Genomic DNA, 22,601 nt, shown 5'->3' with positions numbered 1-22,601 from the left:
CCTTTTGTGATTTTAGAATCATGGCAATTTTATTCATCAGTGGTATCTACTAAACTGCTTCCTTTTGGCATATGGCAGTGCAGTTTAAGGAGATAAGGTAGTAATTTTTCCAAAGGTGTTGCTAAAATTGATAGATATGGATCGATGTAGTTTTGTGGAGGGGACTCAAACATTTGACAACACTAATAGAACAATGACGATCCAGAGGAAAGCAGGGAGGTGCAGTGGTGCAGGGGTTAGCATTGTCACTTCACAACAAGAGGTTCTCCGGTTCAATTCTTGGCTGAGATGCCTTCTGTGTGGAGTCTGCATGTCCTTCCTGTGTTCATGTGGGTTTCATCTGGGTGATCCAGTTTCCTCTCATATTCCAAAGACATGCAACAGGTGGATTGGACATGCTAAATTGGCCCTAGGTGTGAGGTGTGTGCAAGTGTGTGGTACAGATGAACTACCATGGCAGGGCTAGCCACCCAGTGGTGTAAACCCTTGCTCTAGATGATTGTCACTGTTGACGTGACACCTCGACCCCATGTGCAAAAAATGGGAAAAGGGGTTGAGGATGGATGGATCCACAGGAAAGCAGAATGTAAGAAAATACCACTGTTCTTAGAGGGTCTCAATGCAGAGAAAACACTTGACAGAGTAACTTGGGATTTTCTGAGTAAGGCAATGGAAGCATTTGCATTACCTGATACAATAATAAAGTGAATTAGGAGGATATATGAGGGGCTTGAGGCAAAAATTAAAGTGGGCGGGTTCCTCTCGGACAAGTTGTGTCTGAGGAGAGGAACTAGGCAGTGGTTTCCTCTTTCCGTTTTGCTATTTGCTTTATATTTAGAGTCAATGGGAAAGAAAATAAGGGACTCAGTAAGTCAATGAAATAATTAGTATGGTAATCAGGAAAAGTTGGTTGTATTTGCAGATGATATTATTTTGTACTTGATAAAAAAGGAAAAGGACATCTCAGTGTTGTGGAACTTTCTGATAGTGTTTCAAGTCTTTTCAAGATATATAAAAAAAAAAAAAAACACAGAAAAGGACATCTCAGTGTTGTGGAATGTTCTGAGACAGTTTCAGATATTTTTGGCATATAACATTAATGACAAAACAAAGGCTATAGCTCTAAGCGGTTTACTACCAAACTGTTGTACGGACAATGTGGAAACATGAAACCTCGAATGGGTATTTTCAACATTTCATATAGTCGAAACAAAAAATGTTGAAGTCACAACAGTGAATGTACACTAGCATTCACTGTTTTGGATTCAACATTTTGAATGCACATCACACTATAGTGGGGATTGGGAAATGCACCCTTTCCCTCACTGTAGTGTGATCTTGGAGTTTGTATACATAAGTGGAGGCAAGTTTGAAAAATGTCAACAATTCAATTTCTAATTGTTGATTTTTTTTTTTGTTCATTATTTTTATCGGTCACTATCGTAACTTTCTACAATGTTTTTGAGTATGTAAGTACTCGTAAAAAACATTTTCAAAAATATGATAGTCAACCCTCTAAACTATGTACCTACACATGAATTGGTTCAGCAACTCCTATATTTATAAGGACATGATAAAATTAAATATTTAGGATTATGCATTAAAAAGGATTCTGTTATGGAGCTAAGGATGTGTGGGAGGAGACTAAACAGACAATAATAGAAAAACTGAGAAACTGGAAGCTTTTGTTAATGGATATGAAAAGTAAGATACAAGCAGTGAAATGTTTTTAGTTCCTTCAGTTTTATATGCAGGTCAGGTATACTTTTATCAACCAGAGGAGAAGTTGTGGACAGTAATTAATAAAGGCTTGAAGGACTTTATCTGGTAGGTTAAGAGAGCAAGAGTCAAGTGGTATAAGTTGTTCCTTTCAACAGAACAAGGTGGTTTGGGATTAACTGATTTGAAGGGATATTTTAGAGCTACCCAGTTAAGGCTCATATACATAACGCATTCAGAAAGCTATAACTCAATGTGGAAAGGAATGATGAGGAAGCAGGAGGAAATTCAAGAAATAAGGAGAGGGTGGGATTATGGATGCAGATCCTTAAGGAGAATAACAGCAGTCATACAGAATATTAGGAATGAGTTGGCAGGCCAGGACCAGTGGGAGGATGCCCCCCCCCCCCCATTTTAGAAGGAAGCAGCAGTCCACACAAATCACAAAAACTGTTAGGCCAAAGAAGAGCCATAAAGACAATAGAGTGGACTATTGAGGATAAGAAAGAAATTATGTATTCTTACTATTATGCAAAAAGCCCAGAATTTCCAAACACAAAATTTACAAAAAGATTAAGACAGAAATTAGAGGAAAGAAAAATACTTCCACAAGAAAAACTATCATAAGCCTCAAATAAAAATTTGTGTTCATTAATACAACAGATTTGTGAAAAACAGTCTATAGACCAAGAAACTTTGATCTCTTTAGAAAAAGAAGCATTTAAGGAAATGCAAAAATATAAACAACAAAACCTAGAGATTTTTGAAAAGTATAAAGCAGAAATATGGACATGTGAAAGAGAGATCTGATATGGTGCAATATTTATGCAAAGGCAAAAGCCAAATTAATCAATATAAAGAAGGCAGCCCCAAAGATATTCAAAGAGAAATACAGGCAAAGGCTTCCAGATATGGAAAATGTCACAATATAAAAATAATATCACAAAGAGGGAATGTAGAAAAGAAGATTAGTAAAGTAGAAGTTAAAAAATAGAAGCTGAAGTTATGGAGTGCCTGCAAAGTGAAGGATTTGGTGTAGGAGGTCTAACACAGTTTACTTCACAGCATGATGGAATGAGTCCCCAAAGTAAGGAGAAACAGGAAGATCATGAGACATCTGAAGAAGAAATATGGACATGGGAAAGAAAAAGAGATTTAATATGGTGTAATAAGGAGAAAGCAAAACTAATCAACCCAAAAAGAGCACCATTAAAGATATTTGATGAGAAATACAGGCAAAGCAATCCAGACATGGAAACATTTGCAATACAAAAAATAAGAAGACAAAGAGGAAAAGTAGAAAAGGAGATTAGTAATGGAAAAGTTAAAAGAAATAGAAAGTGAAGTTATGGAGCACCTGCAAAGTGAAGGATTCAGTGTAGAAAATCTAATTCAGAAAGCACCACAACAGGATAGAGCAATGGACCTCCAAATTAAGGGGAAACTAGTGGAATGAGAAGCAATTGGTCAGGTGCCACATGAAGATATTTTGGAGCCTTCCACAAGAAACGAGTATAAACATTCACTTGAAGCTGGACAGCAAGGGAAGGAAGAGGAAACTGTGGAAACTCTGATGCAATCAATGTTGAGGAGTGATAGGCCAGTGAGCTCCCATATGACAGAGCAACGGGTGGCACAGGATGAAATTGAAGAGAATGTGCTTTACGAAGATGCTATAGAGCTTCCTATAGAATGCCCACAGGAAATGGAGAACAAAAAAATGTGCTCTGACTTTAGAAGAAAATGAGATAAGAGAAGAGTTGCTTGAATAAGGAAAACTATAAAGCAATTAAGACAAGAAGTGTCACTGTTAGAAAAGTACAGAATAGGGAACAGATCAACAAAAATACTTAGAAAGATAGATGTAATAAAAGCAGTGTGCAGTATCAGAACAGATCAGGATCTATCATGCACTATCGCAAATAACAAACTAAAAATCTCCACAATGACAGAAAAGCTTAGAAGATACACAGATGAATATAAAGGAAAAGTACAAAATAAGCAACTTATTGATGACCCAAAAATGTTTTGTAGAGAATTGGGAAACAATGTAAAAGGAATTGAAAGACCACCCAAAAAGAAATAGATATATTTTGGAGAAGTATTTATGAAGATTGTATGGAACACAACAAAGATGCTGAATAAATAGAAGAAGTACAAGAAAGAATAAGACGTTGAAAGGTACAGGATATGAAATGGGATGAAGTAGCAGCCAGAGGGATTGAAACAAAGCTAAGAAAAGCCTCTAACTGGAAAACCCCAGTCCCAAATGCAGAACCCAACTTCTGGTTAAAAGTATTAACATCTTTGCATGAAGATTTAGCCATGAGTAAGAACTATTTATGTGCACACCCCGAACACACACCAACCTGGCTAACAACAGGAAAAACAATGCTCCTACTGGACCTGCAAGCTACCCTAAAAATTATAGACCAATAACTTGCCTTCTGAGTTCCAATGACATATAAACTATACACTGGAATTGATGCTGACAGTGTTTATAGTTATGTAGAAGAAAACTCAGTTATGGCAATAGAACAAAAGGGCAATAAAAGAAAGTCATATGGAACAAAAGATCATTTGTTGTTAAACAAAGTCATAGTGGAGAACTGTAAAAAGGGGAAGAATCTAAGTATGGCATAGATTGACTACAAAGGAAGCATCTGATAGTCTCCCACATTCATGGAGAAAAGAGTGCTTAAAAATGTACAAGATACAACCTACACTGATCAACTACATTACAGTGACCATGAAACACTGGCACACCACTTTGCAATTAAGCCATGATAAAGGACAAATTATTATCCCTGGGATAAAAATTCAAAGGTGGATATTCCAAGGTGACTCTTTGTCACTGCTGCTATTCTGTTTTACCTTTAACCCATTAAGCTGTCTACTTAATAGCTTAGGCCATGGCTATAATTTGGCTCAGAGAAAACAACAAAGTGTAAAGACTTCTCATCTTCTCTTTGTCAATGATTTAAAACTGTATAGCTCATCAGATGAGGAACTGTAAGCACAACTGCAAGTTGTCAAAACTTTTTCTGATAATATAAGAATGTCATTTGGTCTTGATAAATGTGCAAAACCAACCTTTAAAACAGGAAAGCTGCAGCACCAAGAAAACATTTGTTTGGGGCAAGAATGCGATATAAAAGAACTTGAGCAAGAGGGAGTGTATACATATTTGGGAACTGATGAAGGATCAACAATAAAACATGAACAAATTGTGAATAAAACTTAGTAAGGAACACTTTAGAAGGCTTAAATTAATCCTGAAAACAGCACTGACATCTAGGAACAAAATTCAAGTTATAAACTAATTTGCTCTTCCTGTCCTAACTTACAGTTTTGGAGTGATTGACTGGCCCTAAAACATGTTGGATAAATTAGACAGGAAAACAAGAAGAATCCTTCATGCTCACCAAATGATTTATAAAAATCACTGCATACCAAGATTATATATTCCCTGTTCTGAAGGAGGGAATGGGCCTCCTTGAAATTGATTACATGTATAGATCTGCAATCGTGGGACTGCACACATATCTGTTGACCTCACAAGAATAAATAGGACCTCCTGGAGAGATAGGTATATATCCCAGAGACAACCTCATCTGTGGAACAGGCTCCCCATCCATGTGAAGAAGAGCCCCACCCTAACCCAATTCAAGTGCAACTTGGACAATTGGATGGGAAACCGGGAATTTATCCCTGGTTTAGCACCTATGTCTCTAATGGGCACAGGTAGCCTGTAAATGGTTAATCTCCCAGGCCCGTGCTTACACTTATCAAGGGTATCAGAATTTGGGATGCATGGCTATTCTTAAAAAGGCCCTTGTGGTCATTAGCCTAGTAAACACCTATGAACCTATAAGACCCAAATGTAGTGAAAGTTTTGAAACATGAAGAGAATAAATCTAAAATGACATCTCTGCTTAGTCTTGCAGAAGCATATCAGCATCAAGAAGGAATGGAAATCAAACCAGAAGTAGATAAAAGTCAGGCAGCAACTGAATGTGCCAAAAAACAAAAGAAAGAATATAAGGTGAAGGACCAGATGAGAAGACAAGAAATGTGGAAAATGTATAAATATAGTTGCAGGTATAGAAAACCTCTGGAAGATCCTCATGTTGATCAGGACTGAATGCAGGAATGGTTAAGGAGAGGTGAATTCAAACCAAGAGATGAAAGGTGAATATCAGTGGCCCAAGAAAGTGGGCTACATACACATTGGTTTACAAAGTCCATTGAACATGTGGGAGAAACAGACAACCGTAGGTTTTGTAAAACAGAATTAGAAACATTTGCATACCTCATTGCTGGTTGTGACATACTAATGGCAGAAGTACTGTATACTGAAAGGTATAATAATGTGGCAAGAATGTTGCACTGGGAATTCTGCAAACATTATGGTATTGAAGTGATTGAAAAACACTGGAAACATCAGCCACAAGCATCATAGAAAATGATGAAGTCTACATCACATGTGATCATCCATTACCAACAGTTTAAAAGACAGATGCTAGAAAACTGGATATAGTGGTCCATGAAAAGAAGACAAAAGTAGCATTGATCATTGAAATCGCCACCCCAGTGATTACAGTGTAGAGAGACAAAAAGTCATAAAATATCAGTATTTGCAGGACGGAAATGAGAGCAATGTGGAAAAAAAAGATACCCAGATAGTTCCAATAGTAGTAGGAGCAACTGGTCTTATAAAAAAGAATCTACAATTGTATTTAGATATGTTATCAGTACATATAACCCATATGAATTGCAGAAGGAGCCATTACTGGGCACATTGTGGATGCTGCGAAGAGCACTTCTGGCTAACACCAAAGACTGAAACAATACTAATTTCATGAACTTTACTTGTACCTTGACTTAGGAATAAGGTCCATTCTCGTCATAGTATTAGAAAACCAAAAGACTTGAAGAAATTACAAAAGGGGGAAACATTATATTCATAAAGTATTCTAAGAACAAAGCCATCATGAGAATGGAGAAAGGAGATTCTGCTGATAGGGATGACTGCAGTTACGGGTACAAAGAATAAGCAAGAGGGGGATGGAATTTATTTTAGTAAACTGGCAAAGGAACCAAGGTATCGGGGGCAAATAACTTGAGAGAGAAAGAATGGGAAGTGACCAAGAATTTATTTGGACTGAAGACTAGAGACTGCCTTCCCTATCAAAGATTTGTATCAGAGTGTAGGCAAAGAGAAAGGGATAAGGGAACCTTAAATGAAAGAAATGCTCTGGTAGAGTAAAATATTGCATGATAACTATAGGAATGAATCAGAAGAGTATAAAAAAGATTGGGAAGAGAGACTGGATAAACAATTGACAAGGAAACAATGACAGGACATATATATGGCTCCCAAATAAGCAACAGAGTCTAGAAGACTTAGGACGTTTACTTGGAATTGTTTGCATAGGTATTTTTATACCCAAAGCAGGCACCAAGGAATTTTTCCTCAGATAGATGGCAAATGTTGGAGGTGTGATAGGGAAGAAAGAGGTAAGTGGGAACATGTGTTTTGGAAGAGGAATGAGTTAGCAGTCTTTAAAAACTTCCGTCAGAGTACTCTGTCAGAAATATTAGGTGAGCAAATGAAATGAAAAAAAAGTAAGAAAATGATTTTTTGAGCTGGGACGCAGGATCTGAATTGCCTGCACACAGTAAAGCCTTGTTAAGTTTAATACTGGTTGTTGCCATATAGTTAGGAATTACTAGAAAATGGAAATCAAAGTCTAAACCAATGGTACTACAAGTAGTGAATATTATGACAGAGATAAAATAAACTGGAAGTGGGATTTTTAGAAAACGGTTGGAACAAATGGGAACAATGCATGCAGAATCATGTTTAGGAGGAGGAGTGAGGTTTAAGGGAAGGAAGGAGCCAGGCAATTTATGCAATATTGGACTGATGATAATTGTTCAGAAGAATATATGTGATGTATAATGTTTGTAACTGTGGTTTGTTTTCTTTTATATAGAAGAACCTTTGCCCTTATTTTAAGTGATAATTCAATATGTGTTAAGAAGGTAGTAACTTTTCAACATGTATATGCTTAATGTTAATAACAATCTTCCAGATGACTTACAAGGAAGATGGGGATTTAATTACCTGACCTATGCCAAAGCATACCGTCAGTGGCTATAGCAGCACTATATGGTCAGAGATCAATTACAATGTAACATCCAGGTAAGACTTGTAACAGTAGCATTTAGCTGCCCTATTGGGTCAGAGATAAGTTATAATGTAACATCCTGGTAAGACTTTTTACAGCAGCAGACAGGGCTGCCTTGGTGCAAAGTCTTATGCACCAAGCAAAGGCAAGGTATTCCTTTAAGGTGAATAATGGAAGGGATACTGTTGTAATGAGAACAGAGGAATGGAGGGGGTTGTAATTTCTTAGCTAGTTAAATATATCACCTACCATCAGTTTCAAAGCCAAGGACCTTTACCATCTATAAGTAATTCATGCTTTATCTGATCTTTATGTATTTCTTTAACATTAGCAGATGAAGACAGAATGTTATTATACTGAAGTTTTTTTGTAACAACAGTAGTCAAAGCACAGCTTATGTGATGTTTAAGATTTTGTATTTTGATAATAGTTTTCATTGTTTGTCATTATAAATTATGCAATCTAAAGATTTAAACTGAGTAAAAGAAACATTTACGATCCTTATGGAATAGTCCAGCAGGGATGCTATTTCATTAGAATGTCGAATATGATAGTATAAGACAAACCTAAAAATGAACACTTGCCTCTGTGATAATTTAAACTGCAAGGAAGGCTTACCTAAAAAAAAAAAAAAAAAAAAAAAAAAAAAATCATCAGTTCTGTCTGAAAAAGGTTTACTGCGTTGCCACTAATTGCTAAGCTTATAAATATGAATCAACTTACTTTACTTTTTTTTCTATCATGTGATGGCTAGATAACACACAACAGTGCATGCTAAACATTCACACACCACACATGCATCTAAACACAAACACACACGCACACGCACACGCACACGCACACACACACACACACACACACACACACACACACACACACACACACACACACACACACACACACACACACACAGTTTATTGTAAGGATGCTTTTTTCCTTTTAATCCTTCATTCTTAATAAATTCCATATCCTGTTCCTCGTCCACACACAGACACACACAGATTCAGGTCCACTCATTGTATAGTTTTAACTTCAATTCTCTGTCAAATTACACAAAAAAATCATAAGCAAAGTGCCATCCAGTTTTCATCCCTGTGACCTAAATGTGGTGGCCCTTATGCTGTTTGCCATACCTGAGCTCTCTGTGCCTCTGTAGATCCAGTCAACAAAGTGAACAAGAAAAGGAGCAGGTAGAGGCTGACAGCCAGCTGTGGGCAAGTAAAAAAATGTGGAAAAAAGATTGTTGGGGTGGGAAAAATGTAGAAAATCCTGAATGAGGAGTAATTATAAAAAAAATGGAAATAAATTAACAAATCAATGATGTAATATGAATATATATATATATATATATATATATATGGTTTACTATTAAAAAGTCAAACGGCACTATGTCGACTTTACTATAGTCGAACACGAAAGTTCGAAAATAGTAATGTTGACTTCAGAAAAACAATCTAGGACTGTGTTTTAACATGGGTCGAGGTAGGGTAGTTCAGAATAATACTGAACACCTACCTCGACCCATGTTAAAACCATTCGTAGATTGTTTTTCTGAAGTCGACATTACTATTTTCGAACTTCCATGTTCGACTATAGTAAAGTCGATGTAGTGCCGTTCGACATTTTAATAGTAAACCTATATATATATATATATATATATATATATATATAAAGAATGATATAACAGGAGTAACAAAATTGTCCCCACTCTTTCTTCAGTTAGCAACACCATTGTCTTCATCAACCCCTTTTCCCATTTTTTACTTGAGGTTGGTGTGTCATATCAAGTGTCACCACCTCTCTCAATTCAATGCCATTCTCCTACCTTCTTTGACACTCATGTCTGACTGTCACAGGTCTTCTCTCATACAGTCCATCCATCTCTTTGCTGGATACCCTTATTTTCTCTTACATTCTCTTCCTGTCTGTCCCAAATATTCTTCACCAGATTGTATTCTGCTTTCCTGCACATATGCCTGAACCACTGTAATCTGTTAGCGTTGACGTTTTCTACAATCGGAGCTACTTTGACTTCTGCTCTGATGTCCTTATTTCTTCATCTCTCCCAGAGTGTACATCCTACCACTCATCTCACGCACTTTGTCTCCAACATCTCTAGCTTCCTTAACTACTCTGCCTTTACTGCCCAGGTTTCTGTACCATACAGAAATACTGGTCACACCACTGTTTTGTACACCTTACTTTTCAGCTTCTGTGGCATTCTTCTGTCATACACAATTAGTGTCTTGATATATTTAACATCCATATCAACTACCACAGGATCAGTCAGATGGCTCCTTGATTTGGCATTGCATCTGATGGATGGTCGACTGCAACAGTACAGAAGCCTACCTTATGATGTACTACAGTGTCAGTACTGGAATATGAATCTGAGCACTTGTTGTAAGGACAGAACTCACAGCCTTCTGATCTTCCTAGCTTTAAATTGTTGGCTAAAATCCCTGCCACTATACTTCATATTGTATAGACGTCATTGGGGAGACTTATGCTTGGCCTACAGAGCAACCCAGTACCAAAACCCAATGAACTTACTGCATATCCGTAAATCAAATAGGTCTAGGGCTACCCATTCCAGGGACTTAAATATGACCTGTGACAAAAAGAACCTAGATCAGTGGATAGGGCACCATAAATTCTTACCGGGGATAGCACCCACAACCCTCCTGGACATGGGCAGTCATCACTAAATGCAATCTTGGGTATTGACTAGTACCTCTACTGTACTTCACTGGAAAAAAATGCTAGACTTAAAATGACCTTCGGGTCAATAGCCTAGTAATCTCTTATGATCATATGATCCTAAGAGTCTGTTCAAAAAACTGCAAAACACAGGTGTACTTTAGTTGGCAAAATATAGTCAAATAAATCCCACTGAACTGTTACAATACAACATTTATTATGGGCATTATTCGAATATTAACATGTGGAACATTTATACTATTGAGTAAATACAGTTTGGTTAAAAAGATTACATATATATACATGCATACATACATTGCATTACACTGGATAAATAAAATGAGTAACCTGTGTAAACCTGCAATAAATGTAATCCATCCATCCATCCATGCATCCATTTCAGATAACCCATACAATCCTTTACAAGATTATGGGGATACCAAGTACTATCTTAACAGTCAAAGGGTGTAAAGCATTGAAACTCATTTTGGACATGGTACCAGTCAATTGTAAAATGCATACACATGCTCACTCAGACATTACTTGTGTGCATATGGGCATGTTGGAAGATAAAGTAAAACAAAGCAACCCCTGCACGTATGGCAACTACATGGCCCCAAAACAATGAAATCCAAGTAGCAAAACGGGAGCCCAGCAGACTATGGCAAATCAAAAGCTCATTGGTCATTGGTGTTTAGTACTGAGTGCCATCCAGCTTTATTAATATAAAATTGGACAGCACTCAATACTAAACACCAAGGAAAAAAGTGGATTATTCAGTTGGGTGGTTTATTTCCACCAGGTCTCAGTGAGTATTTTTGAACGACCATTGAGCTTTCATTTTCATGACAGGTTAATTAGAAAACAGAGCAATGGAGTTATTGTATTTGTATTTACTGATGAAGGCAATGTGTTTTTTATAGCTGAAACTGGTCTGTTATTGCTCTTTACTTTTATGTCATGATTAAACATTGATTTGCCATAGTATGCTGGCCTCCTGTTTTGCTACTTGGATTTCATGTTGGAAGATGGCAGGAAATCAGAGTACTCAAAAAAAAATCCACATGGACAGAGCGGGAGGTACCACAGCCATAAATCGAGCTGTAGAACTTCTTGGTGTGAGTTATCAGTACTACTCATAATGTCACTGAGTTACCCTCACCATACCTCTCAACCTCTTAGCACAAGAAATCTAAATACAGTCTAAAATAACAGGTGCACAAGGGCCCCAAAAAAGTTATAGATTTTAAATATGGCTCTTACAAACTTAGTACGTTTCTAGAATAAATGATGTTGTGCTAGAATGCATTTTCTGAAGGCTATGAAGTCTGGAAATCAAATGTCTGTCTATTATTTAATGACTTCAGTTATCAATGATTTGCCAGGAAAAACACAAATTTTATGAGCGACAGACCAAAAATATGAGGTAAAAATCTTAACATTCTGCAAAAATCTAGACAGTTGAGATACTTTGTATAACCTGGAGGTTCTGCAGAGAGGAGTCTTGGGATGGTACTGCTTAATACAGTGAGGACTGCAGTGTAGAGACAGACTTCCAGTTAAATAATTCCTTTACTCAGCTAAATGGAACAGCTAATGCATGGCCACCATGTAACAGAGACTTCCGCTCTACATCAGGGCTTTACATTACCTTATTAATCCAATAAGACCCAGAATAACCACTGGGAACATTTCCACATACCTGCAATTTGTGCTATTTTGTGATGCATTATTAACAAATTCCCACTCAAAATCAATATAGTGGCAGCAGCTACAATAGCAACTGAGTAACCATTTAAAATAGATACACTGTTTAATGTTTATAATTTGTTTATGTGTAAACACTGAAACCAATGCCAGGTAAGAGTAAAAGAGGAAGGCCTAAGATAAGGTTTATGGATGTGGTGAGAGAGGACATGCAAATGGTTGGTGTGACAGAACAAGATGCAGAGGACAGGAAGAAATGGAAACAGATGATCTGCAGTGGTGACCCCTAATGGGAACATCCAAAAGAAGAAGACTGAAAGAATAAAGGAAAATATTTTATTTCTTAGTTCTGATTTTACTCAGCATGATTTTATTTTTAAGTCTCAGCCCAGTGATCTAGTTCCTGCATAAATTTAACAGTTGTGTATGCTTGTGGTAAAGGTTCTATTCTATGCATACAGTAATATAAGTTGGCATGTACATCTATGACTGATTCTTTTCCTACATGTATATCATAAAATGTCTGTTGCACAGTCAACAGCAAATCAGAACAAAGTAATTTACTTGTCTATTTGCATAAGGAGTTGAGTAATTTATTTGCTCCATTGTGTAAAACAGAATTGTATCAATGCTGTTACAAATCATTTTATCAACATCAAGTATAAAATAAACTAAGTCATCTTTTGCTGAATTTTTGAAGATAAGGTTATATTTTGATTATTTTGGGACTGGCTGACACACTTTCAGCTGCTGTGCTTTTAACCAGTGTATCTAAAAATGTTGGTAATAAAAGCTGGGACAAGTCATGAAATTATTTATTGTGGTCTCATTTTTTATATCACAAAATCCTGGCATTTTAACAGGGGTGTGTACACTTTTATTATACCATGACCCCCCATTAATATTCCAAAACGTGCACGCTGATTGGCCATTGTCCACGTTGTAAATCGACTTATACTAATGGAAAAAGGTCCGGTCGCCCGGACTTTTTCCATTAGTATAAGTCTCTTTTAAAACATTGTCTCGCTATGTTAAAAGAGTTTAACATAGCGACACAGGTTTAAAAAAAGCAACGGAGATCTCCGTTGCTTTTTTTAAAGCTGTCTCGCTATGTTAAACTCCTTTAACATAGCGACACAGTGTGTAAAAAGCAACAGAGATCTTGCTTTCTCCGTTGCTTTTTTTTAAACCTGTCTCGCTATGTTAAATGGGTTTAACATAGCGAGACAGCTTTAAAATAAGCAACGGAGATCTCCATTGCTTATTTTAAAGCTGTCTCGCTATGTTAAACCCATTTAACATAGCGAGACAGGTTTTAAAAAAAAAAGCAACGGAGAAAGCAAGATCTCCATTGCTTTTTACTGTTTCGCTATGTTAAATTGGTTTAACATAGCGAGACAGCTTTAAAATAAGCAACGGACTTTAAAATAAGCAATGGACATTTGTACACTTGGCTAAATATATCACATGCTGGGTGTGGCAATTACCATTCTTGAATCTTACCACTACATTAGTTGCACTATCCACACTTACGAGTACCCCTGTCCCTTTCTTTACTTCTTTTCAAATTTACTCTTCGGGTTTTGTCCTGTTTTGTGAACAAACACCGGATGTTTGATAGATTGATAGTATTAAAAAATATGTTAAGGAAGAATGGGGCAAAAAATACAAACCCCTATTAGGTACTGGGTTTACTAAGATATCTGATAACAATAATACTGGAGCAAATAGTGAGACTGGAATCAAAAATGAAAATAAAAATAAATTCCAGAGAGCGTGTATTTTCCAATTTGGTTTACATGTTAATGAAATGCAAAAAATAGTTGAAAGAAATTGGAAAATAATGAAAACTGAAGACACAATATACAAGACCATAGGGGAACAGCTGGTGTTTCTTCACAAAACAAGACAAAACCTGAAGAGTAAATTTGAAAACAAATTTGCTATTAAAAATAATAAAAGAAGGGACAGGGGTACTCGTAAGTGTGGACAGTGCAACCAATGTAGTGCTGTAATGGAAGATACATCTCTCACACTAGAAGATACAAATAAAATGATGGTAAGATTCAAGAATGGTAATTGCTACACCCAGCATGTGATATATTTAGCCAAGTGTACAAAATGCCCATGTTATTATGTGGGCAAGGCAGATAGGTGTTTAAGAAACAGAATTTATGATCATTTTTATTGTATAAGGAAAAAAAGAAATGAAAAATGCATTATATAGACACCTAGCCATGAGTTTAAGTTGTGAAACTTTTAAATCTGCAATTTTAGATTTAACGTATGGCTAACCCTGGGGCGGCAATATTAGCAAGAAATTAGAGGAAAAAGAAACTAGATGGCAGATTTGCTGAATGCATCTGTTTACCTGGGAATTAATGACAGTATTTCTATTAAGCCTGTTTTAGAAAGCAAAACTGATTATTACAAGTGATGAATAAGAAAGAAAGGTGATTTTATTGCACTTTCATATTTTAAACAAGTTTATGAAGTTGTCATGTATTTTTATATAATTAATATATAGTATAATTTTAAATAGAGTAATGAAGTAGAAACAAGTGGGTGATATGTATGAGAATGCATAACACACTGTGCACTTTAAATGGTTGAAAATAATTAATTGAAAGATTAATCAAATTATACCATTGGTTGGATGTGTATATATAACCCAGCATGTTTTTAATGAATGTGTTCTGATGAAGTCTATTTGAGTAGATTAAAGCGCTTAACGTGGGTTGAAAAGGTTTCATTCTTTAAATAAAGAACCGTTCTATCAACTACCTTGTTGCTTAAGTGAATTTTGGCACCCAGCACAGCGAACAGACTTATCAGTGTATTTTTTAAATAGTATATACAGACATAATACCTTGACATGTGGATTGTAGCTGTTACAGCTCAGAGGTCCTGAAAGGACAGATATACAGAGGGTCCTTGGTGACTCATTCTTCTATGCTTACAGTACACTATAACACAGAGATGTCTACTGGATAGTGCTAATGCAATGCATCCTCTGCAGATACTTATGTAGTCACTGGTAAGCCATATTTAGCATCTAGGCCAATGCTGGCTATGAGGGTCCACTCCCCCTCCCAAGACAGGCACAGCAGGAACTTCATCTATGTAAGATGTGACTGTGTTGGTGATCCAACAGCAGTTGTTTTCAGGTCATTGGAAATGTTCCAGCCATGTCCTGTCCATGGACAATCATGTTGGTAACCTTTCACCATGCCTGTTGCTTAGACCTATTGTGGCAACCTGTTACATTCCCATCTTGTACTTCTACTTGACACACTTGACACCCATCTGTATCTGTGTAGGAGTTGCAGCAACATCATTACTTTGCTTTTTGAACTATCCAGCCATTGTCTCTCTTTTAGGGTCCCATGGCAAGTCCTGTATACTTGTGAGTCACATATGTCAGTGAATACTTGCGTCATTGTGTCAGACGGACTGGAAATCATCAACCTATGGCTGCTGGCTCCCTTCTCCCCTTATGCAGATGGCTAGACAGCCCCTATACTTCTTCACTCCCACATACACATTTCAAGGTAAGAGGATGGGGTCTCTAGACCACTTCTTGCAATGCTGTGGGCCACATGTAGTGGTATGCACACCCTATTAACCAATCCCCTTTACCATTCATTGCATGTCTACTACTCTGTACACGTTCCTTCATGTTCCTTGCATCTTATCCTTCCCAATGTGCCCAGTGACAAAGTCTGCACCACCACCATAGTAAGACATGACACTGTCATACCACTGTGTTGCATTCCCCCCTCACATATACTACAGGTGCTGGTGTACATTACAAGGCAAGACTTCTGCCTTAAATATGTATATCTACTTCCAGAAATTTGATATGTATTGTCCTACATTTTACCATTTTTGCTGTGTAAGAATTCTCATGAAAAATGATCCCCATGCATTGTATTGCACTAAGGGCCACATGCCAGAGAGGTTATGTTAATTAATCATTTTGGCACCACTGTCTTTGAAATACATCAGTATAGCTCTACAGAAGGATGTGACCAGTATGTTCAAACATACAGCCTGCTTAGAATTCATAGCATAGAGGCTGTGCATTACAGAGATTTGTTAGTGCCCCACTGCTGTACTGAAATGTATGTCATGCTGAAATGTGTGTTCAGGACTACCGTTTTGCTCTTGAGTGGACCTGGGCAGTGGTCATTATAGCTTCCTCAGACACTGAACTGTAGCACTGCTGTCTGGTTTGTTAGGTAAAAACAAGATGTTCTTGTTCTGAGTGTCTGCTGGGGAGATGCAATGGTCCCCTGTCCAAGGTGGATGTCTGGCATGAGCTTGCCAGGACAGTGGGTGATGAGTAATGCTGGCATCTGTACAATGACTTCAGGTGGCACTCCCCAGTCCTTCTTCACAAATGAGAAATAGCTGCTGGGGAAACAGCACAGGGAATGTATTTTAAATCTTTAATTGCACTATTATTGTGTTATCTGTTGTACCTGTGTATTGAGGTATGCATATTTCATTTAAGGTGGCCAAGGAGTGTGAGATGAATATGAAGCAGCAGCAACTTTCCCAGCAACGGGGTGCATTTGTCATGTGTGCTGAGCATGTACAAATGTGTTCTCTTTTTCTCATCCTTCTGCAGGTCTAGGTGAGATACAGGTAGTGAAGTAGTGATGGTCACCTCATAATCATCCCATTGATGCCTATGTTGCTGGATCAGTAGTAGTCTTGAGGTCTCTATCTCAGCAGGGGGATGGAGGTCACCCTGATGAAAGTGACCTGGAGGAATCACTAGGGGATAAAGACTCCTCCTCTGACAGTGACCTGGAAGGGTTTCCCATCATCTCCCACTGTCATTTGAGAAGGAGAGTTTTATCAGAGGTGTTTGATAGCTGGATACCTGCCTCAGTACTATGGTGTGCTGATTGGCATGACTGATAAAGTTGTGTGACCAGTAGGTTCTAAACATTGGACCCCAGAAATGCAGCCTGCCCATGATAGCACAAGTGACTGATGGCTTTGTGTTGTCCTCTGGAACAGTCTGGCATCTCACCATGGCCAATGACCTATCATCCTCCAGGTGCTGCTCTTCCTATTCTGACATTCTCATTCATTGTTTCATTGGATAACCCATCAGCCTGTGTCTATCCACTGCCATTCCCACCTTTTGTGTCTGTATTGCCCCTGTCTGTCTTTGTCCGCATTTTACCTTTGTTTGTCTGCCTGTGCTACCCTCTCTTCTCTCTCTATCAGTTCCTAGCCCATTCCTGTCTACTTACCTCACTGACTGTTCTTCTTCTTGTATATTGAAAATGGGGCTATCTCCTACAAAAGAAGTGTGCCACACTCGTGCCACACTCCCCCACTGCCATACCTGATGATTACCCTTGTGTCATTACCCTGTTTGCTATATTCCCCTCTTCTACTTTCCTATCTCCCCCTTTCCTCTCCATTTCTGTGAATAACTGGGTTGGTAGTTTGCTATTATGACCCTCTGTAAACTATCTGAAGTGGCAGGTATGTGGTATTCTGCTGTGCATGTGGACTCACATAAACTGTGCTGTGCTAGCCTGCCTTGGTGATGACATCAGACACACCAGTCACATGCACATCTGATGTACTATCCTCGCCTCTCACTCCACCACCACTCTGCCAGCATGGAGCCACATGCAGCATGGCCCTTCTGATCTTCTCTGCAGTCATTTGCTCACTATCTCATTGCTATGCTGACCCTACTGCATATCTGACTATCTTTGTGCCTCATTGCATTATCGTCTCCACACCATTTAGTGTTGCACAGGAATGTGGTGGTTGTGTATGAGTCCCAACCATAGACTTAGATGTAAAATGTAGTTGTACTTTAGGTGTTATATAGATCTCATTTTTTCATGTCTCCTAGAATTATACATTAGTGACAGCCAACATGACAATAAATATCTATTTATTTTTATTTATTAATTTATTATTTCATTTATGCATGTATTTATGTATTTAGTATCCTTTGATTACCAGAAAAATCTGACTGAGTTGGCTGGGGAGGAAATATCCACGTTACATGCTTTTTCATAGACAGCATGTGTCAGTGATAAAATATACTACATAACACTGAATTTATACATAGTTTAACAGATTATCAGCATGTACACTATACAGTATTTAAAGCATGGCAAAGTCATCAATATTGAAAGAACCTTCAGCATTATTTTACAGCTTATGTGTAAAGCCCCATTGAAATGTTTACTACACAAACAGCAGATGGGGCATATGCAAGTTTTATCCAATCAGTTACTCACTTGAGGTATGTAAACAAGTGAGAAAGTGTTGGAATTTTAATATTTATTTGATAAAGCTGTGCATAGAGTGACTTAGTAATGGTGATGGTACATGCGCAGGACTGGTGCTGGTACAGACAGGATTGTTTTGTTTTGCAGGTATAATTTCAATCAGATTTTAAAACATAGATGGAAAATGATTAGAATAACAAGGGGCATAGTAATGGAGATGTTATAAGTACAGTACCATTTTGCTAGCAGGTACATCTGTTGGGAGGGAGATCCACAGTTTAATAATGCACACAAAGTATAGACAGTCACCACCGAGATTTTTAGATTTTTGAATAAGCTCTAAATGTTGGTTCATAAATTGCTGTTATCTGTTAGGCGAGTATCAGTTTAATAACTGGCTGGTGACAGACGATATGTCTGTGTTGCAGAGGATGCCGTGGGCAGTCTTAGTATGAGTGATTTGCAAAACATAATGTATATCAGGGTTTTAATGGAATAAAGAAGAAAGATTAGTTCAAAACACAAAATGTGGAACAGTTAAGGCACTGCAAATCTAGAAATAAAGTTAACCAATAATTTAGAGCAATTTAAGAACCTCTTAAAGATATAGACTGGTGACAGGAAATGTATTTATTTAGTTTGGTGGGGCTTCGGCCCCAGCTAATAGCTGCTTTTAATGCTCTCCCATGGTTGCTATTACAGCCCTGATGCTAACTAACAGGAAGGTAGGAGACAGTGGAAAGCCACTTTAGACCAGTATTAACCTCCACAAGCTGAGGCCATCACTGGTGATCAAGTAGAGGAACTTGGACAGAAGTCAGCAGCATCACACATGCTGAAAACAAGGCTTTTCCTTACCTCTACCCTTTGCAATGTGTGGATGTGTGTAGTGTAAAGCTGGTAAGCTTTGATGTATGATCTAGAGAAGGATGCGTCCCACCCAGCTCTTAAAGTCGTCATACCCTTTGACCCACACACATATCCCAGTTTAAGGATCTTTTCCATGTCCTGGCTACCACCAGAAAGAGATCTGCTCAACATGATCCCTGTCCCTTAGGATGGACACACCCATCCACCCTACCAGCTCTGTAACGTACCCCATCCATAATCAAAGTCAGGTCAACCTGAGTTGTCATCTGGGTTTAATCTCTTTGCACCACCAGAGCAGGTGGTGATATGAAATTTCTTGGTGGATTAAATTACTCTGCATTCCCTGTAGGCTAATAACAAGAATATATGCTTGTCAGCATAGCATAAGCAGAGTTGTTTGACTAAGCATAAGAAGCACAGGGTTGTTATACCCAGCTGATGTCCATTATGTGCCTCTGTTACAGGAGGTTTGGGAGGTCACTCATTGGAAGTTCTAGCTTGGATGGAGTTTTCATTTAGTTTTTTTCTGATTGTTTTTTCAGTGTGACTACTCAAGCCCAACACTCTAACCCAAAGATTCCTGGGTTCATAAACTCAAATGCCATGGAACAACTAGTCACCATCCCACAAGAGGAGAAAACATACTTGATCTCATCATCACGAACATGGGATCAAAATGTTCAACTATACCCCTCACTGGTGAGATCAGATCATAAACTAATCTCGCTGGAGGTCCTCATCCCCCACCTGAAACAAAAGACAGTGAAAAACTTCTCAAAAGCCGATTTCACACTTCTAAACTAGTGTGGTCTCCTTTAAGGCCCCTGAGCCAGTGGTAAACATTACTCAAACCGCTGAATCACTTACAAATGCCTTCTACCAGCACCTACAGGACTGCATGGATCAGGCAATCCCAAACAAAACTAAGACTCTCTGTACCAAAGGCAAGCGTCCAGTCTGGTGGACCCCAGCCATAAACAAGCTCTACAACAAGGAGGAAGCTACTACAAGATAGAGCAAAATCCTTGAAAGGTAAGACACCTTTGATCATTATAAGTAAAAACTAAGAGCTCTCATAAAATCATCCAAGGCAAATTTTGAGAGAAAAATGCCAAGGACTCTAAAGAAATCATAAGGCCTTCTTTAGCTATGTTAGAAACCTAGGAGGAAACTCCCAGATATGCTCAGAATTAGTTCAAAATGATGTGAAAATTACTGAACCTACACACATTGCCAACATACTGGCTGACAGGTTCAGTGCAAACTTCTCCCCAAGAGATATCTATTCCAGAGGATTGTAGCCCCCAAACATCTCCAGCCCAGGTGAGAACTGCCCTCACTAAGGCAAAAACACAGCATCCATGGGACGATGGTGTCCCTGTGTGCTTCATGAACTCAATGAGGAATTAAACCCACAGTTAGGACAGCTGTTTAATCTTAGCCTCACCTCAGGATCATCAAGAGTGGCGCGACTGTGGTCCCACTTCATAAGCGGTGCCTCCACAGACCCTGGAAATTACATTAGCTTGACAAGCCTTATCTGCAAAGCCATGGAGATCATAATGGAACTCATAAATAAAGACATAGAACTTGCAGACTTTGGATCCAACCAGTTTGGCTTTGTCAAAGGCAGATCCTGCCTCTTAAACTTGGTTGACTTTTTGAGACAGTCACCAAGGCCATTGATGAGAAAGGCAGTCCATACAGCCTACCTCGACCTGGCAAAGGCACAATACCCACTCAGGTATCATCAAAAACCTCATCAAGGTTGAATGTAAACCCATACATCACAAGATGGGTTGCTAGAATAACAAGGGGCATAGTAATGGAGATGTTATAAGTACAGCACCATTTTTCTAGCAGGTACGTCTGTTGGGAGGGAGATCCACAGTTTAATAATGCACACAAAGTATAGACAGTCACCACCGAGATTTTTAGATTTTTGAGTAAGCTCTAAATGTTGGTTCATATATTGCTGTTATCTGTTAGGCGAGTATCAGTTTAATAACTGGCTGGTGACAGACGATATGTCTGTGTTGCAGAGGATGCCATGGGCAGTCTTAGTATGAGTGATTTGCAAAACATAATGTATATCAGGGTTTTAATGGAATAAAGAAGAAAGACTAGTTCAAAACACAAAATGTGGTACAGTTAAGGCACTGCAAATCTAGAAATAAAGTTAACCAATAATTTAGAGCAATTTAAGAACCTCTTAAAGATATAGACTGGTGACAGGAAATGTATTTATTTAGTTTGGTGGGGCTTCGGCCCCAGCTAATAGCTGCTTTTAATGCTCTCCCATAGTTGCTATTACAGCCCTGATGCTAACTAACAGGAAGGTAGGAGACAGTGGAAAGCCACTTTAGACCAGTATTAACCTCCACAAGCTGAGGCCATCACTGGTGATCAAGTAGAGGAACTTGGACAGAAGTCAGCAGCATCACACATGCTGAAAACAGGGCTTTTCCTTACCTCTACCCTTTGCAATGTGTGGATGTGTGTAGTGTAAAGCTGGTAAGCTTTGATGTATGATCTAGAGAAGGATGAGTCCCACCCAGCTCTTAAAGTCGTCATACCCTTTGACCCACACACATATCCCAGTTTAAGGATCTTTTCCATGTCCTGGCTACCACCAGAAAGAGATCTGCTCAACATGATCCCTGTCCCTTAGGATGGACACACCCATCCACCCTACCAGCTCTGTAACATACCCCATCCATAATCAAAGTCAGGTCAACCTGAGTTGTCATCTGGGTTTAATCTCTTTGCACCACCAGAGCAGGTGGTGATATGAAATTTCTTGGTGAATTAAATTACTCTGCATTCCCTGTAGGCTAATAACAAGAATATATGCTTGTCAGCATAGCATAAGCAGAGTGTTTGACTTAGCATAAGAAGCACAGGGTTGTTATACCCAGCTGATGTCCATTATGTGCCTCTGTTACAGGAGGTTTGGGAGGTCACTCACTGGAAGTTCTAGCTTGGCTGGAGTTTTTATTTGTTTTTTTTTTATTGTTTTTTCAGTGTGACCTTCTAACTCTTTGTTCTAATTTGTTAGTTGTGATATTTTGCAGTCACCCTAATGATAATGGACATCAGCTGGGTATAACAACTCTGTGTTTCTTATGCTTAGTCA

General features: G+C 38.3%; 1 protein-coding gene across 1 annotated transcript in view; it reads right to left on the bottom strand.

Moving 5' to 3' along the window:
* Positions 1 to 22,601, bottom strand: part of ITIH6 (inter-alpha-trypsin inhibitor heavy chain family member 6) — a 539,081-nt gene that overhangs the window by 179,582 nt on the left and 336,898 nt on the right. The gene's annotated exons all lie outside the window — the stretch shown is intronic.

This window comes from Protopterus annectens, chromosome 12.part0 (genome assembly GCF_019279795.1).
Source record: "Protopterus annectens isolate FY-2018-M chromosome 12.part0, PAN1.0, whole genome shotgun sequence".
NCBI lineage: Eukaryota > Metazoa > Chordata > Ceratodontiformes > Protopteridae > Protopterus > Protopterus annectens.
Note: the sequence above shows the minus strand (reverse complement) of the source record. Positions and strands in the feature narration are given on the sequence as shown.